At 43.4% G+C, this 22,945-nt stretch overlaps 3 pseudogenes across 1 annotated transcript in view; 2 read left to right on the top strand and 1 right to left on the bottom strand.

Moving 5' to 3' along the window:
• The first annotated feature begins 232 nt into the window (after window positions 1–232).
• LOC146544833 (uncharacterized) lies at window positions 233–1,454 on the top strand (annotated as a pseudogene).
• Window positions 1,455–10,711: 9,257 nt separating this feature from the next.
• Window positions 10,712–22,945, bottom strand: part of LOC100539637 (ATP-dependent RNA helicase DDX25-like) — a 28,574-nt pseudogene continuing 16,340 nt past the window's right edge. Inside the window, exons 3-10 of the transcript XR_014881784.1 lie at window positions 16,875–17,010; window positions 16,711–16,803; window positions 16,507–16,604; window positions 16,035–16,154; window positions 15,279–15,556; window positions 14,559–14,721; window positions 13,860–14,048; window positions 10,712–12,783 (exon numbers count right to left, since the gene is read on the bottom strand). The product of XR_014881784.1 is annotated as an ATP-dependent RNA helicase DDX25-like (transcript). The remainder of the gene's footprint in view (window positions 12,784–13,859; window positions 14,049–14,558; window positions 14,722–15,278; window positions 15,557–16,034; window positions 16,155–16,506; window positions 16,605–16,710; window positions 16,804–16,874; window positions 17,011–22,945) is intronic.
• On the top strand, window positions 20,757–21,764 carry LOC146544832 (uncharacterized; annotated as a pseudogene).

Genomic DNA, 22,945 nt, shown 5'->3' with positions numbered 1-22,945 from the left:
ATGTATGCTTTCTTGTTACTCCTTTTTCCTCACTGCTGCACGCAGGAATGCGCCAGCGCTTCCTGAAGCCTTTCAAACATCAGTGCATTGGGAACCGCTGATGCTTGCTTGATCAGCCATTTGCATCAGTGATGTCTGCCACGAGCTGAAGTAAAGAATAAACAAAGCAAATAGCAAAAGGAGGCTGGCCGTGGGCAGTGCAGCCCTTCCAGCACCGACAGGTAGATTTTAGTCTCTGCAGAATCAAGTAGTGAACCTTGAGGAACAGTTAGAAAGATAGGAATGTAATTTGGCTTTGTTGCAAATGGCTTTTGAGGAACTGTTAACGTGTAAGCACACCAGCGATACTATCACCCACAGTTTTCCTCAAGAAAAAACTTTTCCTCAGGAGGAACTACGGGGAATGAAGGAAAGGCTAGGTAAATTAGAAACCCCAACAGCCCCATTGCGTCCTTTGATAAAAACCCAATATACCTTCGACAGCAGCGAGGATCTAGATCCTCAAATGAGTGTTAAGGAAATTCCCTTCTCAGCCACTGAACTAGCAACATTGAAAAAAGATTTTAGCCCCTCTGCAAAGGAATCTGAAACAGAGTACGTATGGAGGGTTAGTCTCGCTGGTGGAGACCAAATCGTGTTAACTGAGAAGGAAGTGGAAGGTTATTGGGGACCAGGAGTATATTCAACTACTGACAAGAATTGTGCTCTCTGGTCCTTAACACAGAGGGCTGCCTATTGGGCAGTGGTCTCAACCCTTTAGAAAGGGGAGGCCCTCTTGCTATTACTGGAACAGTTGATCAGTTAGTAGAGAGTGTTCCAAAGGCTGCTTATCTCCAAATGATGTATGATAGAAAGCTGCAGCCACACCATGAATCACCTGTGATGATGCCTGTTGATCCTGAGAGAATTCCTGCTTTAACTAGGGGGCTTCCAGAATCGTTGAAACCCATAGGCACACAGCTGCAAGGAAAGATACAGGCTATGTCTCAGGGAGAAAGAAGCTGGGCAGTGTTAGAAGGAACTGTAACCTCTAACCATCTGCAGTCAGGATACAAAGGATGGATGTGGGGGGAGGTTGCCCAAGAGTCAATTAACTATGGGAGAAAATATAGTTTCTTCCAGCGGTTTCTTCCTCCAGGAAATTGGAGCCAAGGGAAGTGAGGCTTGCAGCGGTCAGCCTTGCCCCAGGCCACCTAGGCCAAAGCTCAGTGGACTGGGAGGGTCTCATTGTCAGTAAAAACAGGTAGGCAAAATATTGATGATAAGCGTAATTGTCGCTGGACACTGGGCTGGCACAAGGGTGTTCACGAGATCTGATGAATGCATTAGCCACTGTCAGGCTAGAGACTGTAGTTAACCGGTGGCCAGAACAGAAGCTCAAGAATCTTGAGGAAAGCAAAAGCCCAGGTCCGAGGGCCTCTCCCGAGCGGCTACCCAAGCCATTGGAAACCTAATGTCTTCGCCCCTCCCAAGTGAGTGGGTGGGGGTGGTGAAGGGTGGATGCATTAGAAAGCTCACAACAAAGGGAAACAAAGAGATCCTCAATTTAACACCTTCTGTCCAAAGGCCTCACCACTCTTGCCAGTTATCCCTGCGAGTCACAGTTCAGTGGCTGAGAAGCCAGGGAAACCCTCTTATCTCCCTGGCCGGACTGCGTCCATTGACTCAGCTAACCTGAGGCCAGTTTCCCTAACCCTAATGGAATCCCTTAACGAATTGGAAGGCTTGGAAGGCTAAAGACACCCCGAAAAAGGAATATAAAATCAACGCTTGCTGGGTTGTTCCCTCTTTTTTGAACCATATTAACAAAGCCCAAAAAGGGCGAGTCGGTGTCTTGTTTTATTTTACAGAAGATCCCCGTGGGACCTTGATTGGACACAGAAAAGCTGATAGCTGATTTTAACCATTTGTGGTTTGTGGCAGAAGATTTGATCATGCTCGAATCCTGAATATGCCTCTGGATGACATTTTTTGGTTGCAATAGTGTTATGTTTTGCGTTGTGGGTGTGGGTGGTGATTGATGTCAGTCCTTGGATCTGTGAAACTTCACAACTGGGTTCAGAGTTCTTAGAGGTCATCCTAGCTTCCTGACACTCCCTGCACAGTGATCGCATTTCTTTTGAGCCCTTCTGTCAGCCCTTTTTATCAAACTGGTTATGATTTGCATGTAAGTCCTCCACAGTGTATCCAAATTCCTAACAAACTAGGAAATTAATCAAGGGACCCATCTAATATCTGTCAGATGTGGGCACAAAAGAAATCTATCATAAAGCCTTTTGCACCGATGCCTTTCAGTGTCGCACCAGTCCAGGAGCTCCGTCCGGAACACGGCTGTGGGAAAGTGCCTAAGTCTCGATAAGAGATGTGTATGTTTCTGGGATTACTCCTCTTTGATGCTTTCTCCTGCGGGCTATCCTGCGCACACTATCCTGTGAAAAGTTCTGTCAACTGTAACAATACTCGAACTTGCCAAACTAGGATTTCTCTCTCTCAGCATTTGAATTTCTTTGGAAATGCTCAAGTGGAGAGTTCTCATGACCCTAAATCATCTTAGAAAATATTCCATGGCAAGCCCACATACTGTCAGATTGGACTAGATACGCTTTTGGAGAATTAACTGAAGCCGTACTATTGTATGGCTACTGAGAAACACAACCTCTACTGAAGAATTCCCATCTGGATCCTGGTTTCCACTGGGAATTCAAACAGGAAGAGTTGGAAGCGATTGTGAGTCAGGCTAATTATGACCTTGTTGCTATTACCGAAACATGGTGGGACCACTCCCATGACTGGAGTGCTGTGATAGATGGCTACAAGCTCTTCAGAAGGGATAGACGAGGCAAGAAGGGTGATGGTGTGGCCCTTTATATTAAGGACTCTTTCGATGCTGAAGAGCTTGGGGTTGGGAATGACAGAGTGGCGTGTCTATGGGTAAGGATCAGGGGGAAAGCCTGTAAGGGCGACATCTTGGTGGGGGTCTGTTATAGACAGCCTAATCAGGATGAAGAGTTTGATGAGGCATTCTATGTGTAGCTTGCAGAAGTCGCACATTCGCCAGTGCTTGTTCTCATGGGAGACTTTAACTTCCCTGATATATGTTGGAAATATAATACAGCACAGAGGAAGCAGTCCAGGAGGTTTCTAGACTGCGTGGAAGATAGCTTCCTTATGCAACTGGTAGGAGAGCCTACCAGGGGTGGTGCTGTGCTAGACCTGGTTTTCGCTAACAGAGAAGGACTGACAGGAGAAGTGAAGGCTGGGGACTGTCTTGGGCAGAGCGACCATGGAATTGTAGAATTCTCTATTCTTGGAGAAGTCAAAAGAGTGACCAGTAAAACTACTTTCTTGAACTTCCAGAGGGCAGACTTTGATCTGCTCAGGGCGCTTGTAGTGCGGGTCCCTTGGGAGTTGCTTCTCAAGGGTAAAGGGGTCCAGGAAGCCTGGATACTCCTCACGACGGAAATCTTAAAGGCACAAGAACAGGCTGTCCCTGAGTGCCGTAAAGCGAGCCATAGGGAAGACGACTGGTATGGGTGAGCCGGGGACTATTGTTGAGACTCAGGGAGAAAAAGAGAGTCTGCGTCCTCTGGAAGAAGGGGCAGGCTACTTGGGGGGATTACAAGGGAGTTGCTAAGGTATGCAGGGAGGAAGTTAGGAAGGCAAAAGCCCAACTTGAACTCAGATTGGCCACTGCAGTAAAAGACAGTAAAAAATCCTTTTATAAATATATCAATGACAAAAGAAGAACCAAGGATATTTCTCATCCTATACCTGATGCAGCAGGGAATGTGGCCACTGAGGACAAGGAGAAGGCTGAGGTCCTCAATGCCTTCTTTACAACTGCCTTTAATAGCCAGACCAGTCATCAGCTGGGCATTTTATGCCCTGATCTGGAACTCTGGGACCCTACTCAGAATATACCCCTGGCGATTCAGGTGGAGACAGTCAGAGAGCTTCTCCTCCATCTGGACTGTCACAAGTCCATGGGACCGGATGGGCTGCACCCTCGGGTGCTGAGGGAGCTGGTGGGGGTGATTGCCGAGCCCTCTAGGCCATCTATCAGCGCTCCTGGTTAACTGGAGAGGTCCCAGAGGATTGGAGGCTTGCTGATGTGACTCCCATCTTCAAGAAGGGCCGTAAGGAGGATCCGGGGAACTATAGGCCTGTTAGCCTGACCTCGATACTGGGGAAAGTAATGGAGCAAATAATCTTGGGTGAGATCGCATGTGCGTGGTGTCCAGGGGATCAGGCCCAGCCAGCACAGGTTCATGAAGTGCAGGTCATGCTTGACCAACCTCATCTCCTTCTGTGGCTGGGTGACCAGTCTGATAGATGACGGAAGGGCTGTTGACATAGTCTACCTAGACTTCAGCAAAGTCTTTGACATGGTCTCTCACAGGCTTCTGCTGGGGAAACTGGCTGCCTGTGGTCTGGACAGATATACACTTCTTTGGGTAAGGAACTGGCTGAGGGCCGTGCCCAGCAGGTAGTGGTTAATGGAGTGAAGTCCAGCTGGCGACCCGTTATGAGTGGCATCCCCCAGGGGTCTGTACTGGGGCCCATCTTGTTTAATATATTTATTGACGACCTAGATGAGGAGATTGAGTGCACCCTCAGTAAACTTGCAGATGACACCAAGTTGGGAGGTGGTGTGGATCTGCCTGAGGGTAGGGAGGCCCTACAGAGGGATCTAGATAAGCTGGATCGCTGGGCTGAGATGAATGGGATGAGGTTCAACAAGGCCAAGTGTCGGGTCCTGCACTTTGGCCGCAACAACCCCAAGCAGCGCTATAGGCTTGGGGATGAGTGGCTAGATGATTGTGAAGAAGAAAGAGACCTGGGGGTGTTGGTTGATGCTTGGCTGAACATGAGCCATCATTGTATCCAGGTGGCCAAGAGGGCCAATAGCATCCTGGCCTGCATTACAAATAGTGTGGCCAACAGGAGCAGGGAGGTGATCGTTCCCCTGTACTCAGCACTGGTGAGGCCGCACCTCGAGTATTGTGTTCAGTTTTGGGCCTCTCACTACAGGAAAAATGTTGAGGCCCTGGAACGTGTCCAGAGAAGGGCAACGAAACTGGTGAGGGGTCTGGAGCACAAATCTTATGAGGAGCGGCTGAGGGAGTTGGGATTTTTTAGTCTGGAGAAGAGGAGGCTCAGAGGAGATCTCATTGCTCTCTACAACTACCTGAAGGGAGGTTGGGGTGAAGAGGGGTTTGGCCTCTTCTCCCAGGCAACGGACAGGACCCGGGGAAATGGCCGCAAGTTGTATCAGAGGAGGTTTAGGTTAGACACAAGGAAAAACTTTTTATCTCAGAGAGTGGTCAGGCACTGGAATGGCTGCCCAGGGAGGTCGTGGAATCACTGTCCCTGGAAGTGTTCAAGAGGTGTCTGGATGAGGAACTGCGAGATGTGGGTTAGTGCTTGTGGTAGAAGTGGTAATGAGAAGACAGTTGGACTGGATGATCTTACAGGTCTTTTCCAACCTTGTGATTCTATGACTCTATGATTCTAATCTACTTTTATCTGTGTCCACACAGTGCAAGGACTCTTTCTTGGATTTCACACATATTTTTTTGAGTTACAATGCACCAAGGTAGGAAGTTGCTTGTGGCAATGGAAACTTGCCAAACTGGGGAAAAACAGCTAAAGGATCAGCCAAAGGATGACACCGTGATGAAGCTGATGATGGAAAAATGAGGAGGAAGTAGGTGGTCTAAGATAAGCAGAGGCCGCTACCTTGCAAGTCCAGAAGGACATTATTGTATATTAATGAGTTCTTGGAATAGAACAAATGTGTATGCCAATGTATTGCATATGTATGTCTTAACTGTTAAAACGTAGAACTTGAGCTCTGAGAGCGTGTGCTTGATGTGTCATGTTGCCCAGTACATATTGTGAGGAATAAAGGAATGCTGCTTTCCAGCACCACATTGGAGTTAGAGAGTTTTCTTCTCAGATTTCAGATGACAGTATGGAACTAGCAGACCAAGTAAAAAGAAGCACAGAATAGTGGTAGAAAAAGATACATTTGCAAATATTGTTTTCTAACAACTTATAAAAATGAAAATATCTGTAAATACTGTCTTATTTAACACATTACTAGATAGTTTTCCTTAACACAGTATACAGAAGTTCTGTTCTTCCAGCTTGGAAAGCCAAAATTTAGATCAAAATTAAAATAGACTCATTTTACATAAAAAAGAAATCTCTTAAGTTGATATGCAAGTGCCAGATATTCCTTAATACCTCAGCTGCATCTCTATGTGACTTAGGAACACCAATATCTGACAGATACTTTTTTTTTTTTTTTCAGTTTTCCATTTTATGTAAGCTTAGCTGTAATCATTAAGCAAGAACTTGCAACTTTGTTTTAGAGGATGAAAAGATATAGCATAGTTCAACACACTTGTCAGAAGAACCACTCTGTCTTTCTTTTTCTTTGTATTTCTGCATGTGTTTCTAACTTCAACAAGATTTATTTCCTTGATTTATTTTTTTAGAAAAACTGGATATATGTAAGAGACCAGCTAGGATAACTTTTTCAGTGTGACACCATTTTATTTCTGTCACTTGAGAAAGCTTCAGAATATGTTAGATGTTTCATTCAATAAGAACTTATTTTCTGTTAGAGGCCTAGAGGCTCCAGTCTGTTTCTATTGTTGCTTTGTAGAGTTGAATGTTCACTGCTAGAGAAGACAGTGAGTATCCAGCTGACGTTCTGCACTTAAAATCTATTTTTTCCTATAGTTTCTGAATGGATTTCCTGGTCCTCTTCTCCCTCCTCCTGTTTTCTTTTTCTTCCTCCACTGCTTCAGAGACCTGGATTTATCTTAAAGTCTGAATATGATATAGATTTTAATCTGCACAGAAGTAAAATGAATTATTCTTGTCCATGCTAAGAGCACACTTATTTTTGTCAGTAGCTTTATGGTCAGTGAGCCAGCTCAGAAGCTCTGCGAAGCAGACAATGGGGTATGATTGGGAGCAAAACACTGCACACAAAAGAGCTTTTTCTTAAAATCTGACTGGATGATGCTTGTTTGTGGGAATACAAGAGAGACTGTTTGGAACAAACGCTGTGGAGCAAGATAAACAGCATGAGATGGCAAGGCTGAGAACCAAGGACACGTCTAGTAGAGAAAAGCAAAAGGAATGGCTCACAGCTCTGGATTAAGTGCCTCCATGCTCGGCTATGGAGAGTTTATGGAATGCTTTGTTGACATGTAAGGGCAGGTAGGAAAGTTGTAAGGGCAGATGGGAAAACTAAAAAAGAAAACTTGTGAATGTAAGTAAGTGACGTGAGAACCTGTAATAAACAATTTGGATCATCCACATCTGAGTCCATGCCTGGTTGCCACATTTGTTACTGTTCAGAAAATCAGGAATCATCTCAGCTGCTAAGCTAGAGATTTTTCTTTGTCAGCTTATTACACTTTTTTTGTGGCTTCTTACCTTGGGTTATCTTCATGCATGAATTATCATTGGCCATTCTGTATTCCTTATTGCATGGAGTAATAAATAAAAAGTACATGAACAGAGAGAGGGATTAATCCCCTCATCTATAAAGACCCTTCCTCTCTCAGGTTCACAAAGGCTCTTGTTATTTCTTTATTCTGTGCCATTTCCAAACACACCATGCCACAGATGTCTGAGTAATGTGAGCACTGCACTGTTTCATATACATACCAGGTGTTGAACGATAACAAGAAGAAACTGTGGGTTACCAATTTGAAGAATCTCTGTTAATAGTTCGAGATTTTATGATTACAACTAATGCACTGACTGTATGTGCAACAACTGACCTCTCAACTCTTTCTTCCCCAGACCTATAAAAATTTCTTTTCCTCTCAATGAAGGTTGCTACAAAAAATGAGAGATCAAAATCATTAATTTAAAAGGGACATAACATTCTCCATGGAGATGTCTCTTTTCACAATTCCCTCTCAATATGAATAAGAATTGCACGCAGGTTTTTTTTTTTTTTTTTAATATAAAAGTCTAACCACAGACTCAGAAGCAAATAATGCATTTTATACAATAAAGCCAAAAAGAGGGAAATGGGCATTTTGTTGTTGAGTTCCAGTAACTCTGCTCATGTTAGTTCTCTCTGTCCTTGGTAAAAGTGATATATCGGTAGACATGGCAGAATGTCTGGACAGGAAGGGCAGATGTTTTATATGAACTTTATCTGTTGAATTCATGAACTTTAACTTGACTAGGATTTAGCTTTGTATTGCATTTGGTTTCATTCCATTGTATTACTTACAGGTTAGGGTTAGGCTTAGAGTTAAGGTTAGGGTTTGTGTTGGGGTTGGGGTTGGTGTTAGGGGTAGAGTTAGGGTTAGGTTTAGCATTAGGGCTTGGGCTACACCTAGGATTAGGATAAGGGTTACGGTTAGGGTTAGGATTGCATTGCATTCCATTGTAATGCATTTAATTGCCTTGCTATGCATTACTTTTCATCCCATTGTATTATGGTTTGGTTTAATGTTTGCGGTAGATTACACTTAGTGAAAAGGTTAGGGTTAAGTTAGCTTTATGGTTGGGATTATGACTGTATTAGATTCCATTATGTTGTATTTCGTTTCATTCCATTGCATTGTATTTCATTACACTGAATTGTGTTTGGTTTATGGTTAGAGTTTGGGTTACATTGGATTTCATTCCATTACAATGGATTGCATTTAACTTCATATCATTTCTTTGAATTGTGTTGCAGTTTGAAGAGTTAATCACATGACACCCCTCCCAATGAGAGAAGGGGGGGAAATAGAAGAAAAAAACAACTGAGATAGAATTGATTTATTAAAAGGAATGTGAGAGAATGTAGAATAATTAAGAATAATAAATTAAAAAAAAAAAAAAAAGAAGGGAGGAGAGAGAACTTCTGATTGCCCTGCTCTCTGTGCTGCTGGAAACTGGAAGACAATAAAAAGGAGGGAAAAAAAGGGAAACTAAAGAACATAGAGGAAAACAGCTGTAACGCTATAATGCAATGGAAAACACAGCTATGATAGCAGGGTAGCAGAGTCCCAGGCTGAAGCAAGTGAGGATAAGCATAAGTGCAGCAGCTGGGGATGCAGAAGCAAAAGAAAAAAACTGCTTACATTCAGAAGGCCTCAGGTAGGCAGAGATCTCAAGAAAAACATTCTTGCCTCCACTGCCAACCCTTACACAAGATCTAGGAGGGGATGGATCCTGGCTGCACACAGGCACAGGTTTTCTCTTTATTGTCAACAAACATAAGTACATGATACAACTGAGTGAACAACAAAGCACTCCTCAACTGGCTGCCACGTCCCAGCTGCTTTAAGAAGGTCTATCTTCAACAGGGAATATTTGTAGAAGAAATGTGTTAGTTGGAGACAGGAAGGGGGGTTGATTTTGGGACCAGTGCTCTTTAACATCTTCATCAATGACACAGATGATGGCACCAAGTACACCCTCAGCAAGTTTGCAGATGACACCAAGCTGAGTGGTGCAGCCAATACACTGGAGGGAAGGAAGGGACCTGGACAGGCTGGAGAAGTGGGCCCATAAAAACCTAATGAGGTTCAATAAGGCCAAGTGCAGGGTGCTGCACTTAGGTCAGGGCAATCCCAGGTGTTTATACAGACTGGGGAAAGATCTCCTTGAGAGCAGCCCTGCAGAGATGGACTTGGGGGTCCTGGTGGACGAGCAGCTGGACATGAGCCAGCAGTGTGCGCCTGCAGCCCAGAAGGCCAACACTGTTCTGGGCTGCATTAAAAAGGGGTGGCAGCAGGGAAAGAGAGGTGATTGTCCCCCTCTGCTCAGCTCTTGAGAGGCCCCATCTGTAGCGCTGCGTCCAGGCCTGGGGCCCCCAGCACAAGAAGGACGCAGAGCTCTTGGAACGGATTCAGAGCAGGCACTAAGATGATCAGAGAGCTGGAGCACCTCTGCTATGAAGAAAGGTTGAAGGAACCAGGCTTGTTTAGACTTGGGAAGAGAAGGCTCCATGGGGACCTCAATGTGGCCTTCCAATACTTGAAGGGAATGGTGAGGCACTGAAACAGGTTGCCCAAGGGGGTTGTGGATGCCCCATCCCTGGTGGCATTCAAGGCCAGGCTGGATGTGGCACTGGGCAACCAGGACTGCAGGCTGCCGACCTGCACATAGGAGGGGTTGGAACGAGATGGTCATTGTGGCTCCTTTTCAACCCAGCCTGTTCTATGATTCTATGATATGATTCTATGATAAACACAATTAAGAAGTTGACTAAAGAGTTCATTATAGTTTTGAGATGGGACAAGTTTCTAACTCTCATACAGCAGCCAAATAGTTGGGAAGTATATGAATGAATAAAGAGTAAAGGGAAAGAAAAATGTGGAGAGCAGTGGAAAGGACATACATACAGACTGCCTGCTGAAAAGATACCCTTAGCCACAGTCAGGAGATCTGGAAGCACCGGGAAGGTAAGGGAGATCATGTAAGCAGCAGGGTAGAGCTGAGGTGGAAGCTGAGTGTGGGTTGCAGGGCATGAACACTGGCACCAAGTGTCTGTGCTCCCGTGCCCGAAGGCATCTGTGTCCTCCAAACACAGTTCTGGAAAACATTCTTTGTACTTTTTGTAAAATAAAAAAAAAAAAATAAAAAAAAAAAGAGAAAGGAAGAAAAAAGACATTAAATCTTCTCAAAAACTATCACCTTTTTAAACTAAGACCCCAAAGCATTTTAGAGAATGGGAAGCTTGTTAACACATTTTATTTCTATTTTTGCCTTAAATTCTTTGTTCCCATTTTACTGACATTAATTAACATCTTCCAGATCTACAGCTTTAAAAAAAGTTCACTTTGTGTCTTGCACAGAGCCTGGTACCCCCACATTTTCCTACGTATTCCTGCAATTCTCTCAGTCTTTGCACAGAACAAGCCATGTACATGGAGCTGTATGCCTTACATGCTTCTGTCAACACCTTTCTTGCTGTTTTTCTGCTGTGCTGTGACAATTTTGGCAAGCTGTTGGCACAGGTTTGCAGGAACATCTTCTGCTAACTAACGTCCACTTGTTTGAAGATCTTAATTGTGAAAAACATGGAGTAGCTAAGGAGAGAGCTGCACTAAACATGGCTTTTATATGAAAGTTAAAAGAAATGCATTAGAAAGAATATAAAAATGACAAAAACAGGTAAGAAGCAAGGGTATTACATCCATTGTCCCTGTTAATAGATGGGAATAGTTGAAAGCAGACTGTGAATGGATACGGGAAGAAAGACTGAGCAAGAAAGCACATTCTTACTGACAGAAACCCAACTTAAAGCAGCAGCGGTCTCTCATTGCTTCACTGAACTCAATTTAGGTCTTAGGAGACAATGCTGAGCCTCTGAGTCAGGAAATAATTGTCAGTGTGTCGTGCTGTAAATCAACTGACTTCCTGCTGATCTGTCTGCTGGTAGAGTACTGGAAGACAATGCAACTGGCAAAATGAAAGCAAACATTCAGCTTCAGTTCCAGAGTAAAAATTATCTTCCTTCCCCTCCCTTAAAACCTAGAACTTGAAAAAAAAAAAACACCTGTAAATGTTAATAACAATATTCTGAAGTTGAGAGATGCAGATGCCTGGCACGCTGAAATTCAGCTCAGTTAGTAATCTCTGTCTGTATTTGGTAAGTCTGTACTGGTTAAACCTTTGTTATGTGACACTACCTGCCTTAAGATTGACAACTCAGTAAACAATGCACCACCAACAAAATAAGGTGAAGTTGATTCCTCAATTAAAGTTTTGTAATAATAACTAGAGGGGTGAGAACAGGTAATTTTTAGGAATTTCCTGCAGAATTTGTAGGAAATGGAGATGAAAGAGGCTTTTAGTTGTTACTACCCACATCTGTCCACAGCAGATTTCTGTGGTATAACTCCATTCATTGCAATACTGCAGTGCAAACTCATAGCCTTCCATTAATTCAATCCTGATGTCAGAAAATCAGGTCCACCATTAAGAGCCAAGACTTACCAGTGATGTAAAACATTTTAGTGTTGACCTGAGAAAATTACTGGAGTAATTGGATGTTTTTGATGCTGTATGCTGAACACCCTCTAAAACAAAGGGATCATTTAGCATCAAACTCCTTTAATTTAAAAGGAAAAAAAGAAATTAGGAAAAAAAACAGCATTTTTCCTTTTTTTTTTTAATCTTTAATGAACTGTTTTTTGGTTCCCCAGAGTTTCCAACTCCTCTTCACACTCCTTGAAATTAACACATTACAGAACAGTGCTTCCTCTCTTCAAGACTAGTTTCTGCACAAATCTTAGACACCAAGATGGCTGAAGTGGGACTCATCTGCTTTAAACTTATTTCTTTCAAAGAAAAAAAAAAAACAACAACCAACAAAACAAGGAATCGTACCCTCAGCCAACAAACAGTGCCTCAGAACCACAAACCACCACCTCAAAATAAGGAACAGAGCCCAGAACAGGGCAATAGTATCCCAAACAGAGCAACAGTGCCCAAAACAGACAAACACTGCCTGAAAATCAAGGAGCATTTCCACAAAACTCCAAGGTACATTCCCCCAAAACACCAAAGAAACCAATCAGAATAATTTTTTTAGGCTGAGGATTTTTCCCCTACTCTCCTTCTAAAATGTCACAACAAAACCAAGTACCTCCAGGAACGTAGAAAACTGGGAGATTTTCTCCTGGATTTCCCATACATTTTAAACCGAAACGTGAGTTCTTTGAAGCTAAGCCATGTTTTTTGCTAGGTTTTCCAGCTCCTCGAGCTTATCCATGCAATCTGGGTCCAGCCTCTTGATCTTGGTCTCTGTAGAAAGGAAAAAAATGTCAGTGCAAGAAGGAAAAACGTCTCTGGCAATGGCAAGGTGCCACTGCTCTGGGGCTGCTAAAAAAAGCAAGATTTGTAGAGAGGGTTTAAGTGAAAAACATCAGTTTGGGTTGGGGTGAGATGTGATCTGGGCTCCCACATCAATTTTCATCACTCAATAGGAATTAAGGTACAATTTTCGAAAGAAGTTTTATCCCCAAAACAACAAACATTTATACAATATTTTAATCTAAAAAACGGAAGATTTGGAAGATGCTCTATCCTAAAAGCAAGCGACATTTAGAAGATGTTTTATCCTTGTAAGACGGTCCTGTCCCTTTAATCGCAACATTATGATTGACTGTAGAGAATGAAGAAATAAGATCATATAATTGAGGTGACTCCATCACTTGGTTTTTCATCTTGGAAATCACACACTGGTCTGTTTGCCACATTAAGTCTCATCTTTGGGAAACAAAGAGAAAAGGAGAAAAAGAGAAAGAAAACTGAGAGAAACAAACAAACACTGGGACAACTACAAAGAACAAAGAACAAAAATTGCTAGGTTATTTAGGAAATCACAGGGACCACTCCAGGGGGCTCCCCTGCATTTTATAACTGGGAAAAGTGTGAGAAAAACACACCTGTAGTGGGAAGGGTAAGGGAACTGAATCACAGAATAGAATTATTAGAAACCTGTAACAGAACATGGAAGAGGAGGCAGCAGGGAGAAACACAGAGAAGAGAGGCCAAAGAAAGCAGAAAACGGGCCTGCAAAATGGGGCAGGTCAGCGTGCTTAGCCCTGCTTCTAATCTTTGTAGTTTGTCTTCTTGTTTTGTATCATTGTATATCTTTCATTATATCTTATTAAATTGTATCTTATCTTCTTATTAAATCATTTCTCAGCTCTGTCTCTGCGAAGTCCCAGTCCCTGGTTGTTTGTTTTTTTTAAACCAAAAACGAAGTTCCAGCTACTGCAGAAGTGAAAAAAGTGAAAAGTGGATGACCAAGTGGTGAGCTTGTAGTCCTTGGCTGCACTGGAGGAACAGAGGAACAAGGGAGCAGGGGCACTCACGGAAATGCTCCTCTATGCAGCGCACGAGGTGCGTGCTGTGGCTGTCCACCATATTGAAGGCAATGCTCCTCTACCCAAAGCGCCTCGTCCGCCTGATGCGGTGCAAGTAGGTCTCAAAATCTGGCTGCTTCTGATGGTTGGTGGGAAGGCTGAAGTTCACCACAATCGTGACTTGGGCCACGTCAATCCCTGAGTGACAGAGGATTCTCAAAAAGAGCCTTTCTTTTTTTCTACCACCCTAAAAGCCATCTCCCAGCCCCTTCCGAAGGCTGCTTCTTAATTGCTATGCACACTGGACAAGATCACTGCTTCACTTGCATTTCTGATCACTTTTTCTCTCAAATTTCCATTCTAATCCCTCTTTCCTTGCCTTTCTGACCAATTTTTCCTTGCATTTCTGATCATTTTTTTCTTTTTGTGATCACTTCTGTGATAAACTTGCATTTATCATCCCTTTTGGCTTCGAGTCCCCATTGTGGTCGATTTTTCCTAATTCACAGAATCATATTGACAAAAGCCTCAGCTTTCATGATAAAGTTCTGCCTGTCACTGCACAGTTGGAAACCTGAAGCATGAAACCTAAGTGCTTAAAATTGTTAAAAGTGAAGGGATTTCCACACGACAGGGCTCAGAGCAAAGGAATTTTCATAGGGGAAGCAAGCAGATTTTCACCCTTCAGTGTGTGCTTTTGGGACTGACCTCTCGCACAGACATTGGTGGTGATGAGAACTTTCTCCTTGCCATCATGAAACCTCTGGATGACATCAGCTCTCTGCACGATGGACAGCTCTGCTGTCAGCATGGCCACTTGGTGCTCGTCCTGAATTATCTTCACTGAGAGCCAGTCTGCACTCCGGTGAGTCTGCATAAGTGGGAAAAGGCTGAGCTTCCCCAGCAGCTCTGCATCTGCTGCTCTCAATCAACGACCCTTCAACTTCCCCAAATCCTTACACCGCTCATCTAGCTTAATGCCAATACATCACTTTACCAAATCATTGCTTGCTCAGTGCCAGTCCTTCACATTCCCAATGCCTGTGCTCCTTTCCATTGAGCCTCTGGTGCTTTGGAATAGACAGAGCCTCAAAATAAGGCAAAAACAAGCGGGAAGTTGGGACACAAAGGAGCAAAAATGATGCAGCAGGGCAAGAAGTTGGATCACAAAGTGTCTTTGCTAGACACAAAGTATAAAGGTTAAAGAAACAGAGCATGGTTTCCATGCAGTGCCCACCAAGCCAGTTAAGTAAAGGTGGTTTCAACTATTAGGCGCTGTTTCCACATTGAGTTTTAAATGCTGTCTGTGGGCTTCCCATCCCTCCCCTGCATTCATTGTGGCAATCTGTGGAGCAGCACTGAGGTCACTCTTGGGTTGAGCATACCAGACAGAACACTAGTTACTCCCTGTTTGCAGATGAGATGTACCTGGCAGAAGATCATGGCCTGGCTAGTGGTGATGCTGCCATAGAGGTTGCAGAGGGCCTCATACTCCTGCTCTCAGTTCCTGCAGACAAAATAGTACTGCCTAATGTTGGTCAGAGTGAGCTCCTCCTGTCGCAGCTTGATGATGACGGGCCTGGAGACAATCTGCATGGCAAATTTCCAGAGATTTTCCTTGAAGGTGGCTGAGAAAAGCAGCATCTGGCAGTTCTTGGGGAGAGCCCTGGGGCAGGAGAAGAACTGGTCAGACCTAGCAGCTCGTTAGCACTAAGGGCAAAAAAAATGGGAAAGACATGGGAATGGAAACAAGAAAAGGGACAGACAAGGAACAAGCACAGAACAGTAAAGAAAGGGACAAGGAAGAAGGACGGAATGGACAAGGCATGGGCAAAACAATGCGCAAAGGGGCTTCCAGTGGGAAACTCAACAAATTATATGTTTCTGTCAGTTTGTTTGTCCCTCACTTCCTCAGTTCCAAAGAGAAGCTCTATCTCAGGTAGCAATTTCTGAGCTTAGTGCTTCCCTGCAGCTTTTTGAGGTTAGATATCAGCAAAATGGGTGTCTGTGTCAAAAAGAAGCCAGTGGTCATCAGGGTGGCTCCTTACCAGCAGCACATGTGAATGCAGGCTCCTTCAGCAAGCGCTGCACAACCCCTGGCACACACTTCAGAGCTTATGGAGCATTCCTATATTCACTTAGGGATTGCTAACTGCTGTAATCACTCATCAGGGCTGGACTAACCTCTGTTGCCCTGCACAGCATAGGTGACCCTGATGTCATTGCAGAACCGCCCCATCTTCTCTGCCATGTGGCCAATCTGCAGGGCCAGGTGGTAGGTGGGAGCCAGACAAAGGCACTGGGAGGGGGGGAGAGGTATTAGGCAACAGGTAAGCATCAAAAAGCATCAAAAAGCATTGAGAAGTATAAATGAGTAGCAACTAGCAACCAGGACTATAACGAGCATCAATTAGGATGTTTAATATTAGAAATTTAAAAAAACTGTAACCAGGATGCTCGAGATTACAGTGAGCAGTAACCAGGATGCTTGAGTTTATGATGAGCAGCAATGACGATACTTGAGATTATAATCAACAGCAATTACAAAATGAACACGAACCCAGAGCTCTGCCTGCAACACACCAAAGCCATCCATAACAGGAGCAAACCTAGATCTTTGCCCCCACGCAGTGGCCGTGCCCTGCCTCATACCTGGGGTACCTCTCAGCACCTTTCACTCTGCTCAGCATGGCTAGGACAAATGCTGCTGTTTTGCCTGTCCCAGACTGGCTCTGCACAATCAGATTTTGGGGTCTGCAAGGGATATGTTAGCAGTAGAAGTCTGGGCTCTGTGCGCCAGCACCACAGGGAAGCAGAGCACTGGGGCTGGTTCACCCCTTCCTGCGGGGTCAGGACTCACGGATGTGCCATCAAGATGGGCAGAGCATTCGCCTGGATCTTCGAAGGCCTGTTGAAGCCCATGGTGTACACACCCTGTAAAAGCTCCTTTTTCCTGTGACAAAGCACAACCCGAGGCGTTCTGTAGGAAGTGGGGTGTGCGAGGCCAGGTGCTGGGGGACTCACAGGTGCAGCTCCTTGAAGGTTCTGATGGAGAAGAGTGGGGAGGAGGGGTCCTGCTGCAGCACCTCCACGTGGTGGCTGTTCTCTACCAGCGAGGTGTGGAGCAGCTTGTTGAGCAGTGAACTTTCAGCCAGGTTCTCTGCAAAGAAGAGACAAATATGCATTGCAGAAAACTATGAATTTGTGGAAAAAATTGATAAATTTGTGAGAAGAATAAGTAAAGAGATGAATCCATGAAAAAAGGGAAGAATTAGTTGAAAAAAAGAAGCATGAGAAAAATTGATGATGAATTTGTTAAAAAAAAAAAAGGGTTAATTCATGATAAAATTGTGGGGAAAAAAGGAAAAAACTCATGAAGAAATTGTGGAAGAAAAAAACGCACTGGATTCAGTCAAAAAAACTAAAACCAACTAAAACCAAGATGTATCCATGAAAATTCCTTAGACAGAGCGCCATGAATTTGTAAAATAGAAGAATAACATGAAAAAAATGATGACTTCTTGCAAAATTTCTGAAGAGAATGCAACAAATTCATGTAAAAAAGGGATGAATTCATGAAAAATCAAATGGAATTGTGAAAAATGTGTGAAATGTTTGGAAAAAAAAGATGAAAAACCTAATGAAAATACTGTGTAAAAAGAGAAAAAAAAGTGGTGAGCAGCAAAATCTCATTCACGTCTTCTAAATAGGGAGAACATTAAGCAATGAATTAGTGTAAAGGAAGCAATACATTTGTGAAGAAGTGGAAAAATGTGAAAAAAGTGAAAAAATGAAAAACATAATAAATTCATGAAAAAGGTTGTGAAAAAAAGAAACAAATAGGTGAAAAAATAATAAATGTGAGGGGAAAATACATGAATCTGCAGGAAAAAGGGAGGAATTTGTGAAAAAGTGAAAAAAAATCATGGAAAAAAGTGAAAAAGGTAAAGAAAAGTTCAAATAATTTGTATGAAAAAAAAGATTTAAATGATAGGTAAATTTGTGAAAAGAATGTGAAATAGGATACAATAAATGTGTGAAAAAATGATGCTTTCTTTAAAAAATGCATGGTGTCAAAAACTGGTAACACATTTGTGAAAGAATTGGGTGAATTCATGATGAAATTGTGAAAAAAAAAAGTTAAAAATTCACAAAGAAATTGGGGTGAAAAAAGGAATGAATTCATGAAAAACCAACATGATGATATTACGACTAATATGATATAGTGATATGAAATATGAATGGCTAATAATGATATAATGAAAAAAATGTTAAATTTGTGAAAAAAGGTTTAAAAAATTAAAAAAATACATGAATTCATGAAAAAAACAGCGGGAAAACATCACTAGGTTAAAAAATACATTTGCTTGGAAAAAGAGAGAAATTCATGAAAAAAAAAGTGATGGATTCATAAAATTTGTGAAACAAATTTATTTGTGCCAGAAAATGAAAAAGACGTGAAAAAGTGATGAATTTGTAAAAGAAAAAAGTTCCTGAAGTAAGGGATGGCTGTTAAAAATTTTGAGATAAAAAGTGATGTATTCTGAATATATTCTACTCCTCCTAGACCCCATTTAAGCGCTGACCACCAATGGGGAAGGATCTCTTTCTGGTGATCCCTCCTTTTAGAGTTTTCTACTGCGAGCCTAGATCCTCAGATAAGATAAGCATTTTTTCTTCAATTGTCTCTTTTCCACCACAATGATCTTTATAACACCTGTAAAGTACAATCCTAACCGCACTGCTCTTCCAACTGTACATTTGCTGACTGTACAAACGTATACTCAGAGGCAGCCCAAAGGAAACTCTTCCACCTGGCTGCTCCCTGGACAATTCTCAAAGCAAATATTCAAATGATCTTTTCACAAATGACCCACAGCAGCCTCTTACGTATGGTAAATGTCCAAACAAGCTGTGAGCAGATAGATATTCTGTCAGATGTAACACTTACAATTGGCATATCGTGTTTTCTTGAAGAATCATAGAGTCATTTACAGTTTTAAGTTATTTATCAGTGTTTCATTACTCCTCTCTTTTCATCTGGATAAAATAAGGCCACTTTATTTGAAACTATGACAGGAGGCTGTATCATAATGGGAACAAAACCAGTAGGACACCTTTGTTCTGCTGAAAGTCAGGCACATGGTCCAATGACTTCAAAACTTAATAACCTTTTCACTTTCAGCCTTTGATTCCCAGTCTGTGTATCCTAGTGACAGACAGAGGCATCACTATTTCCACTGCAGGTGGAAATACAGACTTCTGGATATGACATGGTGATTTCTGACTGTCAGCTATTAAAAAAGAGAATATGTGACGTATCTCCTGATGAGACTTTCAGAATCTTGTCCCACCCAAATGACTCATGATTCTATAGTTTTATGATTCAGTGATTCTGTGGTTCTATGATTCCGTGACCCCATGAATCTGAGATTTTATTATTCTAAAAGTTGCGGTCTTTTGGTTTTGCAGAAATAAATAACAGGGGAGCCCAGCTGCCATAGTCAAGATTTGTTATTCACTCCTGAACTCCTGCGTGGGAACAGGGGCACTGAGGGGACACAGCCTGCCCATTGCCTTCCAGTAACTCAGTTGCCCATCCCTGCAACTCCAGGTCCCTGTCACCAACCTGTTCATGTGTGTCATATCTCCATGATGTCCCCATGATGCCCTCATGCCAGCTTTATGTTTCCATGGTCTCCACGATGTCCTCGCGTCTCCATGATACCCCTTTTTCCCCATATCCCTGCAGTCAGAAGATGTCAGGCACTGGGACTCGGTGGCTTTGAGTCTGGGTGCCATCAGGATCCCAGTGCTCAGTGCCTGTCCCCTGAATGCCGGCTCTTTCCCATACCCAGGGGCGGGGGCTGGCTGCATGCTGGGTTCAGCCCATGCCAGGGGGGCTCTGCAAAGCCCAGGGGCATTTGGGGAGCTGGGAGGAGCCCTGGGAGGATAAATGCAGCCCTAGCCTCCTGCAGCCTCATCAGCTCCTACAGAGGAAGATGAAGGCAGCCACGCTCTGCCTCACACTGCTCCTCCATGTGCCTCCATGTACGTACTCAGGTGTGAGGGTCAGGTCTCAGTGACAATGGCTGGCTGGGGACCTCTTCCTCCTTTGGTGCCCTCAGTTCCCTTTCTTTGGGTTCTCTCTGTACCCTTGGTTCCCTCTCTCTGGATCCTCCTGGTTCTTTCTCCTCGAGTGCCTTCTCTTTGAGTGTCCTCCTTTCCCTCTCCTTGGGTCCCACTTATTCCCTTTCTCTGGGTCTCCTAGGATTCTTCTCTTTGGGTTACCTTGGTTTGTTCTCTTTGGATCTTCACTGTCTCCTTTCCTTGAATCCTTTCAGTTTCTCATCCTTGGGTTCCCTATGTGGGAATGGAATGTTGTTTCTGCATCTGATATTAAAAAGAGCAATTGGTTTGAAGAAGTAGAACATCATGCATTTGTATTCTGTAACTTATCCTTAGAAATAGTTGATCTAAGAAGTAAAATATTACTGTACGGGGCTGCTGAATCACGGCCTGAACCTCTGATTGATCACCTGAGGCGAGCAATGAGTCAACCACGGGAGCACAAGTGAAGGCAAATCACCTGTGCTGCAGGAAGGGGTGGAGCCTGGCTGCACCTCTCCTAGAGCCATTTAAGAGCTGACTGCCAGTGGGGAAGAATCTCTCTGGAGATTTGCTCCATTGGAGTTCATCTCGTGAGCCCAGAATAGAGTGAGTGACTTTCTCTCATTACTCCAATATAAATTATTTGTCAAGCTCCTGGAGATACGTGTGTGTGTATATATATATATATATATATATATACACACACACACACACACACACACACACACACACACCATCTGTATATCCATTGATTATACAATTGGCGAGCCAGGCAGACCAAATCTACTTTACATCATGTCTTTCTTGTGGAATTTCTATAAATGGGTCAAGGGGGAGAACACCATTCCCCTAGATAAAATGATGCCCGGGAAGATCCCAGAGTTTCTGGAATCTCCTTATTATCAACTGGTAACTATAATTGAGAAATGGGGTCCCCTGCGTACTTTGGGGAATATTTCCCCAGTACGTATAACAGAACACTTTCAGGGACTGGACAGAGATATCTTAACTACGAAAGAGAGGCAATTAGCAGCATCCACAGTGGCATGGCCACTATTAAATGCTTTAAATCAAGCTGAGATAAGATCAGATAACTTAGAAAGTGAAAATCAACTACTAAAAGCTCGGATTGACAAATTGGAGCAAGAACTTAATGTATTAACGGGGAAAAAAACAATTTTACAGTCTCTAGGTCACGTCCGTAGTATTTCAATAGATGATAGTCATACCTCTGAAGTAGCGGACCTGGTTCAACAGGAAAGCAGGAGTTCTAAGTCAGATCTAGAGGTTCCACTTATGGCGGATCCCCTGGAACTCCGTCCTATTATAAGTCAAAAAACAAAAAAGGTACAAGATAGACCAGCAGAGGTGCCCCCTGACCAATGGCCCCCTGCCGAGACGCATTTGCATGTGACAGCCAGGCCATACACTCCTACTGAATTAATGGACGTGGTGCAGTGATTTCAGCAGAGACCGAGAGAGAGTATACTTGCATGGCTGCTCAGGTTATGGGATTCAGGGGCAGAAAGTATTATGGTTAATGGGCTGGAAGTGGCAAAGCTGGCCACCGTAATGTTACATCCTGCTGTCAGGCAGAGACTATACTCTGCTGTCCAGTATACCAATGAAAATCACTCAATAATAGATTGGTTAATGGCAGCATGCCGGATGGTCTGGCCAAATAAAACAGATATTCCATTAAACACAGGACTATGGTCCTCCATGGAGGACCTTCAAAATTACATTCACGAGTTAGGTATGAGAAAAGCAATATATGAAGACTTGTATATAGCCCGGCTATGATCAAGTTCTCGGCGGGCATGCAAGATTTGATTTTACAACAGGCCCCTTCCCACCTATATGGGACCTTAGTTTCGATATTAAACCCTCTGGTGACCTTGGAAGCCGTAGTTCAGCAGGCTGCTCAGATAGTATCTGATCTGGGGGAGACAGAATGCCTGCGGACTAGGCGCAATGTTCAGATGTTAGAAGAAGCTGAGGTCCTGCTGGTGACTAAAACCAAGATGCCGGCTACTCGAGCTCCTCGATTGGGACCCATAAGGGTTTCCCAAAAACAAATGTTTAATGACCTAATTCGAGCTGGAGTCCAATTTGCTAAGATTGACCACCAGCCCAACCATGTCCTTCTCCAGCTTTGGAGACAGCTAAAGGACAATCAAAAATTTCAAAACTACCCTAAGAAACCAAGGGTAAGAATTATAGAGAAAATACCAACAACAACGTGGAACCTAGAAGACTTCACTGTTCCTAATAGGAAAAAAGCCGCCTCAGGTGTCTCGGGCCACGATGCCTGAGCCATCGGAAGCAAAAGAATTGGCCCTAGCACAGTTCATGGTGTGACGGGGGATGTTAGTCCCCCTAGGGCCTCCAGATGGGACCGGAGGCCCTATGTAGAATTAATGATTTATTGGTCCCGAAAAAATATTCAGAGGGTTATGGCATTAGTGGACACTGGAGCAGAAACATCAATCATTTATGGAGATCCAAACAAATCTCATGGAAACAGAGTGATGATTGGTGGTTTTGGGGGACAAACTATTCCTGTCACCCAAACATGGTTAAAATTGGGGGTTGGGTGTCTCCCACCCTGGGAGTATAAGGTATCTATTACCCTTACCCAATATCTATTCCTACCCAGGAATACATCTTGGGCATAGATATTCTATGCAGTCTGGCTCTCCAGACAACCATGGGAGAGTTCAGACTCTGATAGAGATATATTAGTATTTGGGCGGTGCAGGTAATATTAAGAGGCCATGTGAAACATGGGCCAATTTGCCTGCCGAAACTGCGCCGGATTACTAATGTGAGACAGTACAGACTCTCGGGTGGGCAGGGCGAAATATCAAAAATGGTGCAGGAATTAGAGAAAGTGGGCATTATAAGACCTACCCACAGCCCATATAATTCCCCCATATGGCCAGTGCGAAAGTTGGATGGCACGTGGAGAATGACAGTAGATT

The sequence above is a fragment of the Meleagris gallopavo genome, chromosome 2 (genome assembly GCF_905368555.1).
Source record: "Meleagris gallopavo chromosome 2, MGAL_WU_HG_1.1, whole genome shotgun sequence".
In the NCBI taxonomy this organism is placed as follows: Eukaryota; Metazoa; Chordata; class Aves; order Galliformes; family Phasianidae; genus Meleagris; species Meleagris gallopavo.
Note: the sequence above shows the minus strand (reverse complement) of the source record. Positions and strands in the feature narration are given on the sequence as shown.